At 47.5% G+C, this 24,399-nt stretch overlaps 2 long non-coding RNA genes across 2 annotated transcripts in view; both read right to left on the bottom strand.

The window, feature by feature from the left end:
* The window catches only part of LOC129393271 (uncharacterized), a 146,325-nt gene extending 127,358 nt beyond the window's left edge, over positions 1-18,967 (bottom strand). The window contains exons 1-4 of the long non-coding RNA XR_010113291.1: positions 17,178-18,967; positions 16,910-16,978; positions 14,985-15,744; positions 6,567-6,643 (exon numbers count right to left, since the gene is read on the bottom strand). This is a non-coding gene — a long non-coding RNA (uncharacterized LOC129393271). The remainder of the gene's footprint in view (positions 1-6,566; positions 6,644-14,984; positions 15,745-16,909; positions 16,979-17,177) is intronic.
* Positions 18,968-19,676: 709 nt separating this feature from the next.
* LOC129393273 (uncharacterized) lies at positions 19,677-22,878 on the bottom strand. The gene is made up of 3 exons (XR_008620107.2): positions 22,186-22,878; positions 21,095-21,318; positions 19,677-20,093 (listed from the first exon to the last, which is right to left on the bottom strand). It is a non-coding gene; the product is annotated as an uncharacterized LOC129393273 (long non-coding RNA).
* Positions 22,879-24,399: the final 1,521 nt, after the last annotated feature.

Here is a 24,399-nt window from a genome sequence, read left to right as displayed (position 1 = left end):
TGCCCCCTACCTGCTATGCCTCATGTTTTCAATATAGCATAAAATCAGAAATGAAAGATGAAACATCATAGCCAATATCACAGAAATACAAAGGATCCTAAGAAACTGCTAGGTATAATTACACACTAACTAATTGGATCATCTAGAAGAAATGGATAAATTCCCAGACACATAAAACCTACCAAGATTGACTCATGAAGAAATTAAAAAATCTGAACAGACTAATAGCAAGCAAGGAGTTTGAATCCGTAAGAAAATGTCTCCTATCAATGAAAAACCCAAAACCAGATGGCTTCCCAGATTAATTCTACCAAATATTTTAAGAAGAACTAATACCAGTCCTTCTCAAACTCTTCCAAAAAGCTGAAGTGGAGGGAATACTTCCAAACTCATCTTACAGGGCCAGCATTACCCTGATTCCAAAGCCAGACAAGAACACTACAAGAAAGGAAAATGACAGGCCAATATCCTTGATCTACATAGATGCAAAAATCCTCAACAAAATCCTAGCAAACCAAATTCAATAGCACATTGAAAGAATCATTCACCATGATCATGTCATGGGTCAACATAAGCAAATCAATACATATAATATACCATATTAGAAAAATAAAGGATAGAAACTATATGGCCATCTCAATAGATATAGAAAAAGCTTTTGACAAAATTCGAAACCCTTTCATGGTTAAAAAAAAAAAAACACCCAACAGATCACGTATTGAGGGACTGTATCCCAACAAAATAAAGGCCATATATGACAAACCCATAGCTAACACCATAATCAGTGGTGAAAAGTTGAAACTTTTCCTCTACCATCAGGAACAAGACAAGGATGCCCACGGACACCACTTCTCAGGGTAATTAGGCAAAAGAAAGAAATAAAAGGCATCCTAATAGGAAAGGAAGAAGTGAAACTGTCTCTACTGACAGCGTGATCTTGTTATATATAGAAAACCCTACAAACTTCACTTAAAAAAGGTTAGAACTCAACACAAAGAAGGGAACAATAGACACTGGGGGACTCCAAAGGTGGGAGGGAAGGATGGTGGGAGCAAGGGTTGAAAAACTACCTATCGATTACTATGCTCACTGCTTGGGTGGTGGGATCATTAGAAGCCCAAACCTCAGCACCATGCAATATACCTGTGTAAGAAACCTGTACATCTACCCTCCTGACTCTAAAATGAAACATACAATATTTTAAAAACAAAAACAAATAAATAAAATTTGAAAACTGTTAGAATTGAACTGATAGGTGAAATCAGTAAAGTTGTAGGATACAAAATCAACATATAGAGCCTTGAACACAGCAACATCCAGCTGTCTGACACGAAAGTCTCAGGGGCAAGAAAACCTCTATATGAACTCAGAAACAATGAGCTAGGTTGTGTTTATGTCTGAAAGGATGTTAAGAACTGCATTCATGTTACATCAGAGCCAAAAGAAAGAACCAACAGGAAACCTGTACCCAACAAACAGAAATGACAAGATGAAGGGAAAGCAGAGGTAAGGGCTTACCTTAGAAAGGGCAAGTGATTAGCTCAATATGCAATACAATGTTTGCTCCTGAGCCAAAAATTTGTACAATAATTTGGATATTACTTGCACAACCAGAAAAATCAGCCACTCATTAGGAAAATGTGTTTCTGTATAAGTCTTAGGACTCAGCTATCTATAATAACATGAAAAGACAATATTTTCATCCAAAATGAGTATTTTTGTTTGTCTTGGCTTGTTATTCTAACGTCAACAGCCTCTAAATAAACTGTTGAAGTACATGATATAACCACCTCTTTCTCCATCTTTCCCATTGCTCCCATAGGGTTTCAGTTGTGCAATTTCACCATTAGCAAAGCTTTTTGCTGAAATCTGGCTTTTCAAAGGGAGAGTATCCAGAAACAGAAGATGCTGATCTGGGAGGCTCTTCCTGATAGAACTGCTGCTTCAGTTTAGCTTGAAAAAGCCCACACCCAGTTCCTAATGACAAACATCTGAACACCGGGTCTTCCCACGAGCAAGACCATGCTATGCCTCCTGCTCGCTCTGTTCTATAAGCAACCCACAGATTGCTCCCTGTGAAGAGGAGCCTGCCAGGGGAGCAGCATTCCACCAGACCCTGATTTAGCAAGATATTTCTGTATCATTCCCCCAACCAGCTGGAAGTCCTCCACTGCTCTTGTGTAAAAATCTAACTCATCTCGCTGAATTTCCTGATTTAAAAGTCTAATTCATTTCACCAAAAGTGTGACAGAAGGAAACCAAGTACACCATCTCTCTCTTACAAACCAAAGCTATTGCATGTGCCTTCTGGGGGGAAAAAATGGTCCAAATATGTTATGGAGGGGGTGCCAGCCCAGTGTCATCCGCTTACTATTGCCATAGGATCTTGGCTGATGGCATCAGAGGAAAAACAAGTTTATCGATTACTTTCAACCATTAAGCTCACTCCTCCATGAAAAATAAGTCACAAGTCCAATGTCTCTTATTAAAATAAGCACTGCAAAATATAAAGGAGTCACAGTTTTAAAATGGGACACACGTTCTCTAAGCGGTGAACCACGTTAGAGGTGCACTGTTTACATTGTATAAAGTCCCCTGGAGCCAGGGTTAGGAAGCGCATCTGTTCTTTGGTGTTCTGGGATGAAGGAGAAAGGAAAATGTGCTGCCAGAAGTGAGTGGGAAGGAGCCCATGAGATAAAGGAAGTAAATCCATTTGCTGATTGCAATAATAATGGTAATACACGAAGCTATACATACATACATACATACATGCAAACTTTCACATTTTTTAAAAAAAAGAACTTAAGGCTTCCACACATGTAATCAGCCCTTATGAACTCTCCTGATTAGCTGCAAGGAAAATCTTCCTTTCTCCTTTTTCCTGCACCATCCTGGGCTCCCATTTGACTTGTTTTTTTTTTTTTTTTTTAACTTATAAACAATCAGCTCATATTCTGAAGTTTGTAGTCCCCTCCCGCCCCCTCTCTCTCTATACCGCTCATTTACATTGGCAGCTGTCGTGCTGCTGGGCATCCTCAAACCCACCAGTTTCCCTTTTATGTTTGAGCAGACAAACATGATCATGCACTAGGCATCACTGTGCCACTCAAAATGCTTTTTTGTTTTTTTAATTGCATCTGAGAGAAATCTCAAGGTTGCAAACCTGGAGTCAGAATTGTCTCCATGTGTCTCAGTGGGAAGAGTATCGTGTGAAGAAACAAGTTGATTCTACTAATCAAAAGGAATTTTTTTGATATCAGGTCATCCTCCGAATGAATTTATATTACCGAGTGGAGGGTCACATGAAGAAAATGGTCAAACAGCACCACCTACAGCAAGAGCTCAGAAGTGCAGCGGAGCCGGGCTGAGTCAGGAAAGAAAAGCAAGCTGGGGCCTGGCTCAGCGCTCTCCCCTCTGCTCCTGTCTGCACGGAAAGATTAGGATGACAGTGGCAGGAAGCCTGTGCACCTAGTATGCATCACTTGAAGGGAACACACAGATTCCAGTAAACATTTGGAAGGAAATGTTAATACCAGGCTCTGCTAAACAATATGAAATGACTCCTAGATGAGACAAGCGACTTTCATCAAAGTTTCCTGATACCTGAAAAGACAGCCCAGGGGATCCTGCACTACATCTGCTGTATGTAAATTAAGCGGGTTTTTTTTCCCCTTTGTAATCAAGGCTCATACACAAACAAAATCACACTTTAGAAACGGCCTATTTCAACTTGTAACTAGCTTGCTTTCAGGGGCTCCAGGTCAAAAAGAAATAGAGCACAAAGACGCTTTCTCCTTAGGGATCATACACAAATTCACTCTGTCCGTTTCTTTCCCACACGGAGCAACAAAGCCATCAGACCTCTCCATCCACCCATCGGGTCCTTCCTGATTAAAGTGAGATAAATCACAGCCCTCTCTCTCCAGATGGCAGGCGACAAGAGGGGGATGCTTGCCTCAAGAAGTCCTCCCCATCCCTCTGCATTCATGCAAGCCCTAGCGGAGAGATGCAAGATATTATGGATGCATTTTAATTCCCCAGACCCTGCAATTAAAAATGGAAATTTTTTGGCCACACGTGTTGGCTCACGCCTGTAATCCCAGCACTTTCAGAGGCCGAGGTCGGCGGATCACCTGGGGTCAGAAGTTCGAGACCAGCCTGGCCAACATGGTGAAACCCTGTCTCTACTAAAAATACAAAAATTAGCTAGGAATGGTGGTGGGCGCCTGTAGTCCCAGCTACTCGGGAGGATGAGGCAGGAGAATCACTTGAACCCGGGAGGCAAAGTTTGCAGTGAGCCAAGATCGCACCACTGCATTCCACTCTGGGTGACAAAGCAAGACTTCATCTCAAAAAATGTTTTTAAAAAATGGAAGTGTTGTTCTTTCATTTGTAAATGTGTTTTGGTAAAAGAGGGGCAGTTTAAGCAACCCTTTTTATTGTCTACATTGTTAAAATTCATCAGACATGGACTCTTGACTCCGTTTTGCCTGGGCAGACCCAATTCAAGCATTTACAACAGCTATAACCTCCTCAAATCAAAAAGAGGAATCAGCATTATTGCTAAGTTCAAATAAGGTCTTGTTTTATTTCATTTTTATTTTTGAATGCAGCCATTCCTCCAGGTGCTATCATCAGGTAAGATTGTCAGTCCCGATTAGGTAAAAGTATTATTACAAAATGCAATTCTTAAAAATTCAGTGTCTAACTACACTTTTAATAAGCCTTTCCCCCTCCCCTATGTATTCTCCCTTAGACACCCCTTCTCAAATTTAAAATCACAGAAACTAAAATATGATGCCTAAAGAGAGCCTAGCAACTGCCCAGTCCTCTAATTTGATGAGTGGGAGTACTGAAGCCCAGAGGAGGTCAAGTAATTTGTTCAATGTCTTAGATAAGAAGAAAATGACCAGCTGGGAAATCCCACTCATGTCAAGGCAGAGGCACAGGGCCACAGACTGTGGTTGAATTGTGCCACACTCCTACATCCTTCTTTAGGAATCACAGAACATTCCTGTGTTGAGTCGGAGTCACTGACTTCCTTTTCAGGCTGATTGAGTTCTGTCCTTATGGGCTGCGACAAGAAGTTTTGGTATTATGCTACACCAAGACCATTTATCTAGTTCAAGAAATGAGCACAGTCCTTAGAGCCCAGCAACTTTCCCCATGTCCAGTAAATGTAGCTTCTCCACTAGAAGCTGTCAGAATGGAGCCTTCTGGCTCATCTTGATTTTGATTTGTGCAAGAATGAATGGTTGTGCTAAGACAGCTTTCCTAGCTGATAGTGAGCAAAACTTTTTTCTCATAATCTATAAAAAAATATTAAATTAGAAGCACAGAGGTTATTTCATGACTTTTATCTTCCTGCAATTTTCTTGTGGGCATAAATGATTTGTTTTTATCCTGCCTGCCCCCCCAATCCCTTTTCCAAGAGACTAAAAGAGTATCTAGTGCAAAGTAGAGACTCAAATATTTTTTAATAAACAGTGATCCCAGCCACCCAGTGCATGTTGCCAAATGCCAACCCCATAAATGATCAAACACATCATCTCATTCAGCCAATCAAAATCAAGTGCTACCTATTTTTTTAAGTTTTCATAGCCCTTGGGCATCTGCTTTCTCAGCATTTCCCAAACTTGAGTCATTCTCATCCTGCCTTCATAATTTTGCTCTGTCAATTACCTCTACTATTATTTATTTCATATATTTTTAAATAGCCCCACTTTTGAAACTTAAATACATGCCTTTTAAAAGGAAGCTTTCTTACTACTATACATCAAAAGCCATTATTACTTGTTCTAAGTACTCATAACAACATGTTCACAACTATTAAAATTTAGTAATGTGCATCCACATACTCTATAAATTCATGGAGCATCTGCACACACTTTAAGAAACAATTCTGCATTACTCACTCAATTTTCTTGACATCCTTCTGAGGCAGGACAAACCTTGGGCCCAAAGAATTGAGGTAGGAGTCCAAGCAAGTTGCCAGCCACATAAAGGCAAACCTTGGCTCGGAAGTCAGGACTACCGGCCCCTAGGTTATGGTTCATGCTCTTTCCTCTGCTCTCCAGAACCTCCTATCTCCAAGTGTAGTTAGCAGCCCAGATGCAGCAGCATCCTCTAGAGACTTGTTAAAAATGCAGAAGCTCAGGCTCCACCCCAGGCCTATGCAGACTGAATCTGCATTTTAACAAGGTCCAGGTAATTCACGTGCACATTAAGTTTGAAAAGGCCTGGTCTAGATCAGCGGTTCTCTAACTTAGCAGCACATTAGAACCATCTGTAGAGACTTTAAAAATACCAGTGCCTGGGCTTCACCTCCCAGAGAATCTGACTTAAGTGTCTGGGGTTTGCCCTGAGTCTAGGTATTTTTAAAAACTCCTCAGCTTATACAAAGCTGGCAGGGCCGGGCACAGTGGCTCATGCCTATAATCCCAGCACTTCGTGAGGCCAAAGTGGGCAGATTGCTTGAGTCCAGGAGTTTGAGACTAGCCTGGGCTAAAACCCCATCCCTACAAAAAAAAATACAAAAAGTAGTTGGGCATGGTGGTGGCACATACCTGTAGTCCCAGCTACTCAGGAGGCTGAGTCCTCGCTTGAACCCTGGAGGTCACGGTCTGGTCAACAGAGCAAGACCCTGTATCAAAACAAACAAACAAACAAACAAAAAATGCTAGCAGCTTACCAGCTAGGGAGGCCTGTACAGCCAAGTTTTCCAAATGGGGCTACATTAGTTGTTCCAGAACTTTAGCTGCATCAAAACCACCTGGATGGCTTGTTCAGCTACAGAGGGTCTGGCCATGCCCCTAGAGTTTCCAGCTGAGGGTCTGGAATGAGGCCCGATGATTTGCATTTCTAACAATCTCCAGGCGATGCTAATGCTGTGGGTCCAGGGACCACATTTTCAGAATCTATGCTAAATGAACCGGACAAGATCAAAGCTCAAACTTATTCCAAGAACTTTTCAAGGCCCACCTGCAAGTTGTAGTGGAAGTAAGCATCTAAGGGTGCAAAAAAGTTTGCACCCTTAGATGCTATCAACCTAAATAACAAACAGAGAGAGGCTCTCCACAAGAAAAAGATATTCGTTTGGAAACAGAGCCTTGCAATAGAAATAGGCAAGCCAGAGTAAACTATATGCATATTCACGGAGGTAAAGGAAGACAAAAGAAAAAATGAGGAAGATTATATGATCATTTGGAAATGATTATCCTTGGCTACAAAGATCAATAACAAAGGTGATGCCAGGCCCAGGTTGGACAGGCAGTTGTTGGGCAAATATCCTTCAGAAGCATTGTTGTGTGCAAAGTTGCAATGGGCTTTGTGCAAGATTGTGTTTTTTGCAGTCTTCTGTGATAAGTTTTTGTTATCAGGCATACAAGCCCAAGAATCCTTTTTTGCATGGCCTTCCCTGGCTCTATTTGTCAGGGTTTTGGTTAGGGGAGGGGTATTTTTAACACTCTCAATGTAAAAAATGCCATAAGGTAGGTGCCCCAATTGCTTGTTTCATCTTCATAAAATAACTTTTCCACCCGAACAAAGTCTACACATAAATTGTAAAAATACCCTGGCATGCAGTCCCTGGAAAAGTTTGGAGTCATTCTCGGGGTTCCCACCCAGGTGGGCAAGCGTAGCCACCACAGATAAACACAAAGTAGGGGTGCCCACTGGGGTTTGGTGGCAGGCAGTGGCCCTGGTTCTGATATTTGGCTGAAAACACAGCTCCTCTTTGTCACCCTCAGGAAGCCATCCCAAACCGCTCGAGGAGTCCTTGAAGCCAATGTTACCACTAGGACAGCAAGTTTGCCTGAAAACTATTTGCCTTTGCAGCAGATTCATTAAGCCAGAACAAAGAGAAGACCAATGACTAAAAGATTTCTCTCCTTTTAAAAATCATGCTCTTTAACTCATAGCACATTTTCATTGTCCATCTGGGCAAAGGCGCTGTCTCATTTTGCTTTTTCCCTCATCTGTGATGCTCACACTCATCCTCCCTATCCCATCAGCAACCTCTCTAGTATGTTTGATATGTGTCCTTAAACTTTCTATCTTGGCTGGGGGCGCGGTGGCTGTCATCTCAGCACTTTGGGAGATGGAGGTGGGTCTATCACTTGAGCCCAGGAGTTTGAGATCAGCCTGGGCAACATAGTAAGATTTCATCTTTACTAAAAATAAAAAACAAAAAACTTTAGCCAGGTATGGTGGCCTGTGCCTGTAATCCTAGCTACTCGGGAGGCTGAGGCAGGAGGATCACTTGGGCCTGGGAGGTCAAGACTGCAGTAAGCTGAGATGGTGCCACTGCACTCCAGGCTGGGCAACAGAGTGAGACCCTGTCACAAGAAAAAAAAGAAAGAAAAAGCAACTATCTCTGTAGAAATAGGCAAGGTTGTTTGATATGCAAATGTGGCTTTAAATTACATAATAACATTATATCAGTAAGCCCATTTTTTTCTTATAGTTGCACTCAACATCATGATTTTAAGACCTAGGCATGTTGCTTTATATTTTACCTCATGAGAAGTCACCTTTACACATCTGTTTCTCACACTGAAATCAACATGCTTTTGAGTCAGTATTTAGGACTGAGTGAGGCTGTTCGCTGGAGTTAATCTGACACCAGATGCATTTATCCCTCTTTAGGACTGTAACGAATTCCTTTCCGCTCTGTTCGCCCATGCTCACTAGTTGGCATCACAGGTGTCATCTTTGAAAAAGAAAAACATCTCATCCCTTGGTTTCCTGACAACCACCCCCACCCCCTGCCTTGGCTCTTTTTCATGGAATTTGCACCAAAGAGCACAGAGACAAACATATCTCTAACGTCTATGATTTATCCTTGCTTACACAAGATCACTCCAGCCTATAAAAAAGTATTTTTTAAAAATATGAAAAGTTACCCCAGTCTTGGATTACAGAGTTTCAGATAAAAATGAAAACATAGTAAAATTGCTTATCAGAGAGTTTCCTGTTCTTATTCGCCCTTACTCCTTTCGCAGATGTGAGTCATAAATCCACAACCAAATCCTCCCTCCTTCGAGGTCAACTCCTACTAACACCCATGAGGAGGGAATTTGGCTCATATAATAACACTTAATTAAAATGTATAATGTCCACATGTACATGAGAGATAAAAAGAATGCTTCTTCGGGTATGTTTCCGCCCAATCTTTCAAAATACGTGAAGTATTTCTTAACCTACTATACCCTATAAATGATAAATATAAGATACTAAGATTTAAAATACTTTCAATAACACTTTCCTAGGCCTCCAGATGAGCACTACATAAGTTTATAATCAAATGTTTCAAATAGCTACCATGTATTATGTGTTTATAATGTGCCAGGCACTGGAGTAATGTGTTTTCACATTTTAATCCTCATAAGCCAAAGACATAGATTTTTTATCTTCGTTTTAAAGTTGAAAGACCTAAGGCTCAGAGATAAATTTTTTAAAAAATCTTTAATCCCTTTATACAAGATTAGCTCATTCTCACAAGCCAAAAATAAAACCCAAAACTCCCATATCTCCCCATATAAAAAAATACTCTTTAACTTCTTTCTCCCTCCAGAACCCCTCCTCCCTCTCCTTTCTATCTTCAGCCAACATCTGGAAGGTTCTGTCTACATTCACTCCTCCATGTTAACGCCTCCCTCTTCCCCTCCTTTCCTTGCAACCTGGTTGCCCCTCACAGCAGTGAAACAGGAAGCTGTTTCCCCAGCCCATAACCAGCTGTAACTTTGAATCACTGTGCACCCTTGGCCGCGGCCGCCTCCTCCTTCAATTTAACTCCCTGCCTTGATCTGCCATCTCTGGCATGCTCTACTTACATTCACTCCTCCTCTTCATGTGTTTCTGGGCTGCTTTGCCAACTCTTCTTCCTCTGCTGCCCTCATACATCCAGGCAGAGGAGCACAGCTTCTGCCTTGGCCTCCTGCCTTAGTTCTAACTGGTGTCCCCTGAGCATCTCAAGCCCCCAGACTGGAGCCTGTGTCCTGGGGTTAATTCCCTTCCCCACCTATGGAGGCTTAGCTCCTGCCCACCAGTGGGGTTATCACAAGTGCCTGCCTTTTCCTCACACTCTGCCTCTTACAGGGTTTCCGTAGGCTGGCCATTTGTGAGTTGTGTGACCCTGGACCTCAGTGTCCTCCCATAGAAAACAAGGAGCATGAACTAGATTTATCTCTAGTGTCCTTTCTAGGTGTTTCTTTCTTTCTTTATTTTTAAACAAGATCTCACTCTCTCACCCAGGCTGGAGTGCAATGGCACTAACATGGCTCACTGCAGCCTCAACCTCCTGGGCTCAAATGATTCTCCTGCCTCAGCCTCCCAAGTAGCTGGGACCACCACTCCCAGCTAATTTTTTTATTCTTTGTTGAGATGGGGTTGCAATGTTTCCCAGGCTAGTCTCGAACTCCTGGGCTCCTAAGAATTTTAACATTTGAGTTTTCTTCCAACAAAGAGGTGGAGGAAAATATAACTTTATATAAACATGTATAAACCCTGCTTCCCACTTTAATTAAGCCATAAATTCCTGCGGCAGCTAGGGATGTGAAGAGGCAAGTGAGAAGAGGAAACGTGCATAAGACTCCCAGCAGCTTGGAAGTAAACAGGGAGGACTGAAGTGACCCTGTTGCTCCGAAGGTGGCTGTTCATTAGCCTCCTTCTGTCCTTAGACCCAGCTGGAGCATTGCATGCACTGGCTCCCAGGTTGCAGGGGATGTCAGCAGCTCCAGCTCATCCGATTGAAGGAGGCCATGTGGCTTTCCCTGGACTTTCTGCTTGAACAGTGAATCCCTGTAGGGCCTGGATCCATTGCCCTCTTCTCCTCCCGCCCCACCCAAGCACTCTTCTTCATGAGTTTGCTTTCTCCTATCTTTTTTTCCTCCACTTTTCCTTCAGAAATTGTTGATTAAGCACCTGCCATGGGCCAGACATTTTTCTAGAGTAACACCTCAATGAGCAGACAGGTTCTTGTTCTCATAGATCTTCCATTTTAGAGAGAAAGCTGAACGATAAACAAATAATACAGCAGGTGGTGAGGGGTGCTATAAAGAAGGATGAGCAGGGTAAGTGGGTGAGAAAGTGTGCTACTTTGTCCTCTAGAGGCCAGGGAAAGCCTCTCTGTTTAGGTGATATTTGACAGAGATTTGAAGACACTGAAGGAGTGAGCCATTTGGATCTCTAGGGAAAGAGCATTCTTCCCCAGACAGAGAACAGCAAGTGCAAAGGCCATGATGAAGAAGGGAGCTTGGCCAGAGTGAGGGACACAAACGGCAGCCTACGGTGCATGCACGTCTTAAGAGATGAGGTTCCTGGTGCCCTTTGACTGCCTCAGAGATCCCGTGCTCACAACACACAGCCCCAATCATCCTAAAATACATCTATGCTATAGAAACTTGTCCCAAAATATCCTTGCATAATGATTTACCTTCTGGTATCCCACCCATGAAAGCAGAAATTTCCTGCTTTCTCCTAATAATTACTAATAATTCTCCTAATAATTACTAATCTGTCTCCTCCCCCAAAATGTAAGGCAAAGAAGAGCAGGGACTTGGCCTATTCATTCACTGCTCTATGTTCGGCTCCTATTTCAGTGCTAAAAACCAAGTGGGCCCTCAATAAATATTTTTGTGAATTTATTTATTTATTTATTTTATTTTTTGAGACGGAATCTCTCCCTTCCGCCCGGGCTGGAGTGCAGTGGTGCGATCTTGGCTCGCTGCAACCTCCGTCTCCTGGGTTCAAGGGATTTCTGGCTAATTTTTGTATTTTTAGTAGAAACAGGGTTTCACCATGTTGGCCAGGCTGGTCTCGAACTCCTGACCTCAAATGATCCATCCACCTTGGCCTCCCAAAATGCGGGGATTACAGGCGTGAGCCACCGCACTTGGCCAGCCCTCAATAAATATTTATTTTCTAGGTGAAATGGGGAATCTAACTATGCTACATGGTAATGAGGCAGCTGACTTTCTTGGAAGCAGAAGACCTAATTCTAGATGTGGTGACATAAAAGCAATAAAGGAAGGACCTCTATAAATCACTTGTGCAGCTGAGCCTCAGCTCTCAAAGTGTTAGATTAGAACTAGGGATGGCAAAATCCTGTTACAGGCACAACTCACCCCCTCCCTTCCATGCCCACTAGACTCTCTAATGAAGCGTGGCTGTCTCTCTCTGGAAAAAACTACAGAATTCTTCCCACCCAGTGCTCCTAGCAGCCACAACCAAAGGGTCAGAGGTGACCCTTACAATGAACCCAATTTGCCATCCCTCAATTAGATGTTTAAGATTCCTTTCCACTTTAATATCCTGTGGTGCAAATCTAAGCAAGCCTGCTTGTTTGGCCACATGGAGGTACATGTTCCTGCAAAATCAACCCCAAGAAATCCTATTGCTCACAGGTAAGCAGGTAACCCCTGCTTCCATAGCAGAGGCAGTCACTAGTAGTACTTGCTTCAATTGGGACAAATATTTTTCACCCGGAAACTAATTCAAGGCTACCTTTTTCAGACTCCTTCGAAGACTGCTAGAATTGGTCCCTTGAGTAAGCTGAGTGTTGTGGTGCCCCTCAGTTCCCATGCCATAGAAGCTCGAACCTCATTCATTAATACACTAGCCCTAAGGCTTGAAACCAGTCTGGCCTGGCTTGGAGCCTTTAGATCACTCTCTAGCTTCTGGCCAATAAGAATGAGCTTCTAGGCCAGGCATGGCGGCTCACGCCTGTAATCCCAGCACTTTGGGAGGCCGAGGCAAGTGGATCACTTGCATCCAGGAGTTCAAGACCAGTCTAGGCGACATAGTGAAACCCCATCTCTACAAAAAAATACAAAAAATTCATCGGGCGTGGTGGCACGGGCCTGTAGTCTCAACTATTCAGGAGGCTGAAGTGGGAGGATCGCTTGTGTGGGGAGGTCAAGGCTGCAATAAGCTGTGATGACACCACTGTACTCCAGCCTGCATGACAGACTAAGGCTGGAGTGCAGTCTCCAAAAACAAAACAAAACAAAACAAGACAAAACCAAAAACCTGCAGCCTGCACCACTCCTACTGGTAGGCTTGCTCTGATATCAGCACTTCAAGCAGGTGATAACACTATGAGGTTTATTTTTAATTGCTAGGTGTGGTGGTTGTATTTCCTCAGAGTAAAAATGCATTTCCTTCCTCCCTTTGAAGTGAGATGTGGACCTGTGATTTGATCTGGCCAAGAAGGTGTGACCGAAAATGACCTGGACACTTCCAATGGGAGCTTTAAAAGCCAGTGCACAATTTATCACTGATCCTTGTTCTGCTTCAGTCATCGTAGAAGCCCAGGTCAGGATGGAACTCCCACCAGCCTGGATTGCTGATTAAGGATGCTCCATGTTAGAGCAAAAATATAAGTTGTTTTAAACCACAGAAATTTGGAGGTGGTTTCTTATTGCAACATAACTAGTCTCTATTGACTGATACTCCATGGTGTAAGATTACTCATGGGATTTTTCTAGCTCAGAGTTTCTCAATTTTGGTAGGATTGACGTTTGGGGTTAGTTATTGCTTTCTTGTGGGGACCATCCTGTGCATTGCAGGATGTTAAGTGGCATCCCTAGCCTTTACCCACTAGACACCAGCAGCACCCCATCCCAAGTTGTGACCATCAAAAATCCCTCAACAGTGTGATTCCACTTATTTGAGGTACCTAGAATAGTCAAAATCATGGAGACAGAAAGTCAAATGATGGTTGTCAGGGGCTGGGAGAAGAGGGAAATGGCGAGTTAGTGTTTAATGGGTACAGAGTTACAGTTTTGGAAAATGAAAAGAGTTCTATGGATGGATGGTGGTGATGGTTGCACATCAGTGTGAAGGTGCTTAGTGCCACTGAACTATACACATGAAAATGGTTCAAATGGCTAATTTTATGTTATGTGCTTTGCCACAATTTTTGAAAATGGAAAAAAAAAAATGTCTCCAGACATTGCCAATGTCCCCTGGAAAGCAAAATCGCCCCTGGTTGAGAACTAGTGTTCTAGCGGTAGTGCAACACATTCAATTGTAAAATATGTGTAAAAACGTGGGCTTAGGGCTCAGCCCTGCTTTTTGCCATTGAGGGTTAGAATCTCATCTCTCCTAAAATATTTTTTATCCACTCAGATTTTAGGCCAGGATCAACAGGACAATTGAACTGTTTGATCTAGAAAAAGCCCCTCTCTATGGACCCAAAACTGGTGTGATATGAATACACTCTGTAAAAACTCTTACACTGTTTTAAGCTTTACATCTGATAAACAGAGCACAGTAGAGACTCCACTTGGGATAATTTTTCCTGAAACCTACTTGTTTTTCATGCTGTTTCTGCAGTTAAGGTGCCTGGTCTTGAAATGTGTTGAAGCAAAAGAATGGGAAGAGCCAAGGGACACATCAGGGAGTTTCCAAATGACAGAACTGCAAACCTGCAGGGCAGTCCTCTGCTGAGGAAGAGGTAGCTTACACTCTGAATGCATCTTGAGGAGTATTCTCCATACCTGAGGAATAAATTAAGGCTAACAAGGGGGCCTAAATGGTGATTGGCTCTGCTCTTGACCAATTGAATTCCATGCTCGGACTGAGGCAGCAGAGGGCTTCTTACACCCACCTCCACCACCATCACCCTGCCTAAGTCATCTCAGAGAATCCTCTTTCTATCTCAGTATTGGGTCTACATTCTTATGCTTCAGCTCTTTTCCATAATGACCCCTCCAGATTGCCACACTCTAGAACCACTACAGAGGGTGGCGTCACTGCTGTATGGACACTTCATCTCAAAGTGAGGGGCCAGCTCACATGATTTGCAGGGTTCCTTTCTCTGGCCTTCTAAAACATTCTCCAGGTTGAGGCTGAAACTGCTCCCCCAAAGCCCCATAATAGGCATGAACAGATTATCCTCCTCTTCTTGGTTCTCATGGCTAGAATCCTTAACCAATCCTCTCCCCACAAAGTAGGGTTGATTTCACAAGCTGTTATTTTACCTGCTCGTTCTGCCATCTGCTCTTGAGTTGCTTGGTGAACACCTCCAGCGGGCTTGGAGCTGCACTGTCACGCTTCACCCCAATCAGCTTCTGGCCCCCCACTCTCAAACACATCTGCATCGGCACACCCCTCCCACGCCCCAGTTCTGCCCACAGTGGATCCATCCATCTGCGCTCCAGGCCCCAGCCCCTTGGGAGCTTGCGCTATCAATTACTTGCACTTAGTTCAGAATATTTAGCCACTCCATGTTCATGGTTATTTCATTTATTCAATGTAGTAACATGTTTAAACCTCTCCCGTCCTGGAAAAAAAAAAAAAAGTCCTACATTTAACCCTATCTCCCTCTTTAGCTTAAAGTCATCTGTAATCTTCCTTGCCATTTATTTACTCCATGTCCCAGGTTGAACAGTATCCACACACCCCCAAAAATTCATGTTCTCCCTAGGAATCTTAGAATGTGACTTTATTTGGAAATAGGGTTGTTGCAGATGTAATTAGTTAGGAGTGGACCCTTAATCCACTGTGACTGGTGTCGGTGTCCTTAGAAGAAGAATAGAGGGAACACAGAGGCACACACAGAGAGGAGGCCATGTGATGATGGGGGCGGAAACTGGGGTGATGCATCCATAAGCCAAGGAATGTCAGGGCTTGCAGGAAACCCCAGAAGCGAATGGAAAGGCATGGAGCAGATTCTTCCTAGCATCTTCAGAGAGAGCATGGTGCTGCCAACACCTCGTTTTGAACTTCTAGCTTCCAAAACTGTGAGAGAAAAAATTTCTGTTGTTTTAACAAGACACCCAGTTTCTGGTATTTTGTGACAGCAGACCTAGAAACTGAATATACCCTTTAAACCACCACTGTTTTCCTTTTGGTTCCGAGATTCTTTCGTGTATGACCTGCGAGAGCCAAATCCAGTCTTTATTTGGCCTCTCTGGAGCACGTGCAACTCATTTATTCCTTATTGATGCTTCTCCCCCACATCCTTCTCGGCCTCTTTCATTGCTTCCTAATCTCACAGCCAGCTACTGCATACTGGAGTCCCTGGGTTCATCACCGCCTTTTCCCACTCTGTTCCTGCTCCACCGCAATCTCATCCAAATACCAGCTCTCCTCCCACCCCCATGCTGATGATTCCCCAAGCCCTCTGGCCTAAGCCTCTCTCCTGAGATCTACTTTGAGTTCCCCACTGGCTCCTGGACATTTCCACCTAGAACTTGTACAAGCACTTCAAAAACTACATGGCTAAAATGGAAGTCATGGTCTAGAAGCCTTCCCAAATAAACCTGCTTTTCCTCCTGTAACCTGCATGTCAATGAGAGGCTTCACGTTCACACAGGGGCATAAGCCAGACACCTGGCATCTTCTTGGGCTTCTCCTCTGCACTCTTGGCCGTGGTCACTGAAGCCAAAGGACTCTGCCCATAAGGGTTTGGGGAATGTATCCTCTGCATCCCTGCTGCAGCTGCTTCAGCTCAGCCTCTTACCACCTCTTGTGGCTAGCGGAGACCTCCACTACACCAGACTTTCATGCTGCTCTGGGAGCACTTTCTTATACCACCTTGTTTTAAGCCATTCCCCTGCTTTGAATGCTTCAGGGTTTCCTGGTCACCTGCAGGATGCTGTCCTTAGCATTCCTCCACTTGGAATAACAACGCCTCGTAGCATCTGGCTTTCAGGAGTTTAGAGTGGAGGGGCTCTGCATTCAACTCCAGGACCTACCACATACTTGGTGCGTGGCCCTGGGCAACATACTTACTCTCTCTGTGCCTCAGATTCCTCACCTGAAAATGGGGATAAAAATAGTACCTACCTCATAGGGTTGTTGTAAAGATTAAATGAGTGAATATGTTCAGAGTACCCGGAACTGTGTCCAGCATGTCGTAAGTGGGCATTAAATATTAACTGCTATTGCTGTTAAGTATTACCTTTCCCCACTCATTTCTGTACAGCTTCCCATGTGCGTTGTTTTCCAGCCGATCAGAACACTCTTCCATCTTAGAAGAAAAAAAAAGAAGCCCCACCTGTGTTCCCCTGGCTCTTGGCCTTGACACACAGTGTCTGGAACACCTTTCCCACCACCTCTCCTCCCATGCTCCCTATGAACATACTTCGACTCATCTTTTCTAACCTAAGTACCCTCCCCTGCAGTCAAGCATGCTCTTCATTGAGCCTTCGTAAGGCCCTTGTGCTCACCTCTATTGCAGCACAGATCATACTGCATTATAAAGGACCATCTCCTGTCTCTCTGTCCATCTTTCAGAGTTTGCTGTATTGATCTTAGTGATGTCAGCACGTGGCACTCAGCTAGACAAAGAAAGCAGGCTCAATAAAGGCTGGTAGAATTAAGTAAAGAATTGTATAAAGGCATTAAATAGAGATGGGGTACAAATATGTCCCAGGCTGCCTGGGATAGTCCTGGTTTAGGCCATAGTCCTGATATAACTACTAACAACACCTTCTTTCACTGTCAAAAATAACTCCTTTGGACAACACATTATAAGGTCACTCTAGGTATTAGAGCTGTGATTCTCACCCTATCAGGCCCAATTTTCTCTTTGCTTAACAGCTATTTTAGAATACCCTATGCACTATCTTTAAATGGGATTGATAGGCAATAGAAACTGCCAATAACAGAATTTCAAAAAAACCAATGTAATACCCTAAATACAATGCTAAATGGAAAATGAAGGAGATTTTTTAAAAAGTAGCTTAAACTAAAATTATGTGTGCAGTATTTGGATGTGTAAATGCTTAGGTCTTACACTTCTGGCCAAGATGGAGTAACAGAGACCAAAATTACTTTCTGACCTAAAACAACAAAAACACTGGACAAAATATATGAAACTATGGCCCTCAAGCAACAAAGGGAATCAATCACTGGAATCAAGCATCAAAAGGCAGTGATCCTCAAGAAATGAGAAACGTATGAGGCTAGCCCCACAATTGACTTCCCAAACACCTTAGAAAACTTTCCACGCCACAGCACAGGAAGAAAGAATGCAGATGGAGCTCAGAGATCTTCCTGAGTTGAGAGGACAGAACTATGAGTCTGGGAAGGCCAATGTGGCTAGAATTCATAGGGCAGAATATTGAGGAGGAGAGGGCTGTACAGAGACAGAGCTCTGAAAATCTGCAGATAATACTTACCCTCCTAGACTGTTTAACAGAGTAGTGATCAGAGTATGCAGGTATGAAAATCACCTGAGAGGGTGGACCCAGTGGCTCGTACCTGCAATCCCAGCACTTTGGGAGGGTGAGGTGGGTGGATAACGAGGTCAGGAGATAGAGACCATCCTGGCAAACATGGTGAAACCCCATCTCTAATAAAAATACAAAAATTAGCTGGGTGTGGTGACACACACCTCTAGTCCCAGCTACTCAGGAGGCTGAGGCAGGAGGATCTCTTGAACCTCGGAGGCAGTGGCTGCAGTCACCCGAGATCCAGCAAAGCATGGGCAACAGAGCAAGATTCAGTCTCAAAAAAAAAAGAAAGAAAAAAGAAAACTGCCTGAGAATGGAAAAAGAATCATCCACAAAGAGAGTCACCCCCTCTTCCCCCCTGGCTCTTGGGACCCCGATCGCAAGGTGGGGAGGCACCTCGCGAGGCGTGGTCTCAGAGCCAGCCCCTCTTCCCCCACTGGCCCTTAGGACCCCCGTCGCAGGGGGAGGAGGCACCCCCAGCGAGGCGGGGTCTCAGAGCCAGCCCCTCTTCAACCACTGGCCCTTAGGACCCCCATCGCAGTGGGGGGAGGCACCCCAGCGAGGCGTGGTCTCAGAGCCAGACCCTCTTCCCCCACTGGCCTTTAGGACCCCCGTCGCAGGGAGAGGAGGCACCCACCACGAGGCGGGGACTCAGAGCCAGCCCCTCTAAGCCTTCTGGCTCTTCGGACCCCCATCGCGGGGGGGGAGGCACCCCCCGCGAGGCGGGTACAGAGAGCCAGGCCCTCTTCTGCTCCTGGCTCTAAGGACCCCCATCACAGGGGGGGGAGGCACCCCCCGCGAGGCGGGTACAGAGAGCCAGCCCCTCTTCCCCACTGGCCCTTAGGACCCCCATCGCAGGGGGGGGAGGCAACCCCCACGAGGCGGGGTCTCAGAGCCAGCCCCTCTTCCCCCACTGGCCCTTAGGACCCCCGTCGCAGTGGGGGGAGGCACCCCCCGTGAGGCGGGGTCTCAGAGCCAGCCCCTCTTCCCCCGCTGGCCCTTAGGACCCCCGTCGCAGGGGGGGGAGGCACCCCCCGCGAGGCGGGGTCTCAGAGCCAGCCCCTCTTCCCCCGCTGGCTCTTAGGACCCCCGTCGCAGGGGGGGGAGGCACCCCCCGTGAGGCGGGGTCTCAGAGCCAGCCCCTCTTCCCCCACTGGCCCTTAGGACCCCCGTCGCAGGGGGGGAGGCACCCCCCGTGAGGCGGGGTCTCAGAGCCAGCCCCTCTTCCCCCGCTGGCCCTTAGGACCCCCGTCGCAGGGGGGGGAGGCACCCCCCGTGAGGCGGGGTCTCAGAGCCAGCCCCTCTTCCCCCGCTGGCCCTTAGGACCCCCGTCGCAGGGGGGGGAGGCACCCCCCGCGAGGCGGGGTCTCAGAGCCAGCCCCTCTTCCCCCGCTGGCTCTTAGGACCCCCGTCGCAGGGGGGGGAGGCACCCCCCGTGAGGCGGGGTCTCAGAGCCAGCCCCTCTTCCCCCACTGGCCCTTAGGACCCCCATCGCAGGGGGGGGAGGCACCCCCCGCGAGGCGGGGTCTCAGAGCCAGCCCCTCTTCCCCCACTGGCTCTTAGGACCCCCATCGCAGTGGGGGGAGGCACCCCCGCGAGGCGGGGACTGAGAGCCAGCCCCTCTTCCCCCGCTGGCTCTGAGGATCCTCCGTGGACTCACAGCCTCTTTACCATATTGTGAGTAATATCATCTCCCCCTCTGGAGATTAAGAACTCTTTCACAGACGGGTGTACACCCTCGGTGTACAGAGGGTGTACACCCGTCTGTATTGGGAGTAATATCATCCTCTTCCTCCCTGAATATGAAGAACAGTATCACAGGGGTGTTTCTACTCCCTGCGATATCGCGTGTCATATCCTCCTCTCCCACGTTGCAATTAGAAGGAATATCAGTGGGGGCGTGTGCACCTGTAGGGAAAAGAAAGAGAGATCAGACTGTCACTGTGTCCATGTAGAAAGGAAAGACATAAGAGACTCCATTTTGAAAAAGACCTGTCCTTTAAACAATTGCTTTGCTGAGATGTTGTTAATTTGTAGCTTTGCCCTAGCCGCTTGGCCCCAGCCACTTTGACCCAACCTGGAGCTCACAAAAACATGTGTTGTATAAAATCAAAGTTCAAGGGATGTAGGGCTGTGCAGGACGTGCCTTGTTAACGAAATGTTTACCAGCAGTATACTTGGTAAAAGTCATCGCCATTCTCTAGTCTCAATAAACCGGGGACACAATGCACTGTGGAAAGCCGCAGGGACCTCTGCCCTTGAAAGCAGGGTATGGTCCAAGCTCTCTCCCCATCTGATAGTCTGAAATATAGCCTCATGGGATGAGAAAGACCTGACTGTCCCCCAGCCCGACACCCGTAATGGGTCTGTGCTGAGGTGGATTAGTAAAAGAGGAAAGCCTCTTGCAGCTGAGATGGAGGAAGGCCACTGTCTCCTGCTTGCCCCTGGGAACTGAATGTCTCGGTGTAAAACCCGATTGTACATTCGTTCAACTCTGAGATAGGAGAAAAGCTGCCCTGTGGCGGGAGGCGAGACATGTTTGCAGTAACACTGCCTTGTTCTTCTTTACTCCACTGAGATGTTTGGGTGCAGAGAAACAAATCTGGCTTACGTGCACGTCCAGTCATAGTACCTTCCCTTGAACCTAATTATGACATAGATTCTTTTGCTCACATGTCTTCTGCTGACTCTCTCCTTATCATCACCCTGCTCTCCTACTACATTCCTTTCTGCTAAAATCATGAAAATCATAATCAATAACAACTGAGGGAACTCAGAGGCTGGTGCCGGTGCAGGTCCTTGGTGTGCTGAGCGCCGGTCCCCTGGACCCACTGTTGTATCTTTACACTTTGTCTCTGTGTCTTATTTCTTTTCTCAGTCTCTCGTCCCACCCAACTAGAAATACTCACAGGTGTGGAGGGGCAGTCCACCACTTCATCCACCTTCTGTCATATTGAAAGTAACATCATCTTCTTCCCTCCAGGATCGTGGGAATAATATCCCTGGGGGGTTTCCACTTTCTGCCATGTATGTAGTCATATCACCCCCTCCGCCGTGGAATATCATTAAGGAACATCTCACACGGGGGTGTATACTTCCTCCGATATTGGGAGTGACATCAACCTCTCGGTCTCTGAATATGAGGAAGAAAATCACAGGGCGGGTGTACACCTCGTGCTCTACGATGGGGAGTCATATCTGTCTGTTATGGGGAGTAATATCATCCTCTCCCTTTCAGGATACTAATAACAGTTTAACAGGCTGGGTGAACACAGCCTGCGATGCTGAAATTATTATCATCCTCTCCCCCTCTTCCTCCCCTGGCTCTTAGGATGCCCATCTCAGCGGAGCGAGCCACCCCCCGCGAGGCGGGGACTGAGCCAGCCCCTGTTCCCCCCCTGGCCCTTAGGATCCGTATCGCGAGGGGGGGAGGCACCCCCCGCGCGGCGGGGACTGAGAGCCAGCCCCTCTTCCCCCCACGGCTCTTAGGACCCCCATCGCTGTGGGGGGGAGGCACCCCCCGCGCGGCGGGGACTGGGAGCCAACCCCTCTTCCCTGCCTGGCTCTTAGGACCCCCATCGCAGGGTAGCAAGGCACGCCCCGCGAGGCGGGGACTGAGAGTCAGCCCTTCTTCCCCCCCTGGCTCTTAGGAACCCCATCGCAGTGGGGGGATGCACCCTTGGCGAGGCGCGGACTTAGAGCCAGCCGCTCTGCCCCCCCTGGCTCTTGGGACCCCCATCGCAGGGGGGGAGGCACACCCTCGTGGCGGGGACTGAGAGCCAGCCCCTCTTCCCTCCATTTCTCTTAGGACCCCCATCGCAGGGTGGGGAGGCACCCCCCGCGAGGCGGTGACTGACAGCCAGCCCTTCTTCCTCGCCCAACTCTCAGGATCCCCATCACACGGGGGAGGCACACCCCGTGAGGCGGGGACTGAGAGCCAGTCCCTCTTCCCCCCCGGCTTATGACCCCCATCGAGGATTCTAAGATCCTTAGGACTGACCTGGAGGGCTGTGGGTATTAGGTGTCCAAGAAGAAAACTCAGATCTGCCGACGACCGCAGGTAGCTTACTTGGGATTTACTATTCGACAGGTGTCCGAAAGCAGCCCGGGATCCGAAAGAAAGCAGGTCATTTGCAATCTTCCGGAGCCTAAGGGCAGAAGGCTGGTGAGAGAATTCCTAGGAGCTGTGGGGTTTTGTAGACTGCGGAGCCCAACTTTGCAGTCTTAGCCACGCCTTTGTAGGACGTCACAAAGGGGGGCGGGGACCGGCAACTTTTGGAATGGGGATTCCAACAACAGCAAGTCTTTCATGACTTAAAGGAAAAACTTCTGAAAGCCCCAGCCCAGGGGCTAGCGGATCTCACAAAGCCTTTTCCACTGTATGCGTCAGAGAAAAGATGGCAGCTGGACTTTAAACCCAAACTGTGGGGCCCTGGCTGAGGCCGGTGGCCTACCTCTCTAAACAGCTAGACAGGGTTTCTAAAGGATGGCCCCCCTGTTTGAGGGCCTTGGCAGCAACTGCCCTGCTAGTACAAGAAGCAAATCAGCTGACTCTTGGGTAAAACCAGAACATAAAGGCCCCCCAAGCTGTGGTGACTGAAAGCCAGCCCCTCTTCCCCACCTGGCTCTTAGGACCCCCATCGCAGGAAGGGGAGGCACTCCCCGCGAGGCGGGGACTGAGAGCCAGCCCCTCTTACCCCCCTGGCTCTTAGGACCCCCGTCGCAGGGGGAGGAGGCACCCCCAGCGAGGCGGGGTCTCAGAGCCAGCCCCTCTTCAACCACTGGCCCTTAGGACCCCCATCGCAGTGGGGGGAGGCACCCCAGCGAGGCGTGGTCTCAGAGCCAGACCCTCTTCCCCCACTGGCCTTTAGGAACCCCGTCGCAGGGAGAGGAGGCACCCCCCACGAGGCGGGGACTCAGAGCCAGCCCCTCTAAGCCTTCTGGCTCTACGGACCCCCATCGCGGGGGGGGAGGCACCCCCCGCGAGGCGGGTACAGAGAGCCAGGCCCTCTTCTGCTCCTGGCTCTAAGGACCCCCATCACAGGGGGGGGAGGCATCCCCCGCGAGGCGGGTACAGAGAGCCAGCCCCTCTTCCCCACTGGCCCTTAGGACCCCCATCGCAGGGGGGGGAGGCAACCCCCACGAGGCGGGGTCTCAGAGCCAGCCCCTCTTCCCCCACTGGCCCTTAGGACCCCCATCGCAGGGGGGGAGGCACCCCCCGTGAGGCGGGGTCTCAGAGCCAGCCCCTCTTCCCCCACTGGCCCTTAGGACCCCCGTCGCAGGGGGGGGAGGCACCCCCCGTGAGGCGGGGTCTCAGAGCCAGCCCCTCTTCCCCCGCTGGCCCTTAGGACCCCCGTCGCAGGGGGGGTGGCACCCCCCGTGAGGCGGGGTCTCAGAGCCAGCCCCTCTTCCCCCGCTGGCCCTTAGGACCCCCGTCGCAGGGGGGGGAGGCACCCCCCGCGAGGCGGGGTCTCAGAGCCAGCCCCTCTTCCCCCGCTGGCTCTTAGGACCCCCATCGCAGGGGGGGGAGGCACCCCCCGCGAGGCGGGTTCTCAGAGCCAGCCCCTCTTCCCCCACTGGCTCTTAGGACCCCCATCGCAGGGGGGGGAGGCACCCCCGCGAGGCGGGGACTGAGAGCCAGCCCCTCTTCCCCCGCTGGCTCTGAGGATCCTCCGTGGACTCACAGCCTCTTTACCATATTGTGAGTAATATCATCTCCCCCTCTGGAGATTAAGAACTCTTTCACAGACGGGTGTACACCCTCGGTGTACAGAGGGTGTACACCCGTCTGTATTGGGAGTAATATCATCCTCTTCCTCCCTGAATATGAAGAACAGTATCACAGGGGTGTTTCTACTCCCTGCGATATCGCGTGTCATATCCTCCTCTCCCACGTTGCAATTAGAAGGAATATCAGTGGGGGCGTGTGCACCTGTAGGGAAAAGAAAGAGAGATCAGACTGTCACTGTGTCCATGTAGAAAGGAAAGACATAAGAGACTCCATTTTGAAAAAGACCTGTCCTTTAAACAATTGCTTTGCTGAGATGTTGTTAATTTGTAGCTTTGCCCTAGCCGCTTGGCCCCAGCCACTTTGACCCAACCTGGAGCTCACAAAAACATGTGTTGTATAAAATCAAAGTTCAAGGGATGTAGGGCTGTGCAGGACGTGCCTTGTTAACGAAATGTTTACCAGCAGTATACTTGGTAAAAGTCA

This window comes from Pan paniscus, chromosome 8, assembly GCF_029289425.2.
Source record: "Pan paniscus chromosome 8, NHGRI_mPanPan1-v2.0_pri, whole genome shotgun sequence".
Lineage (NCBI taxonomy): Eukaryota > Metazoa > Chordata > Mammalia > Primates > Hominidae > Pan > Pan paniscus.
The sequence above is the reverse complement of the archived record's forward strand: the minus strand, read 5'-3'. Positions and strand labels throughout refer to the sequence as shown.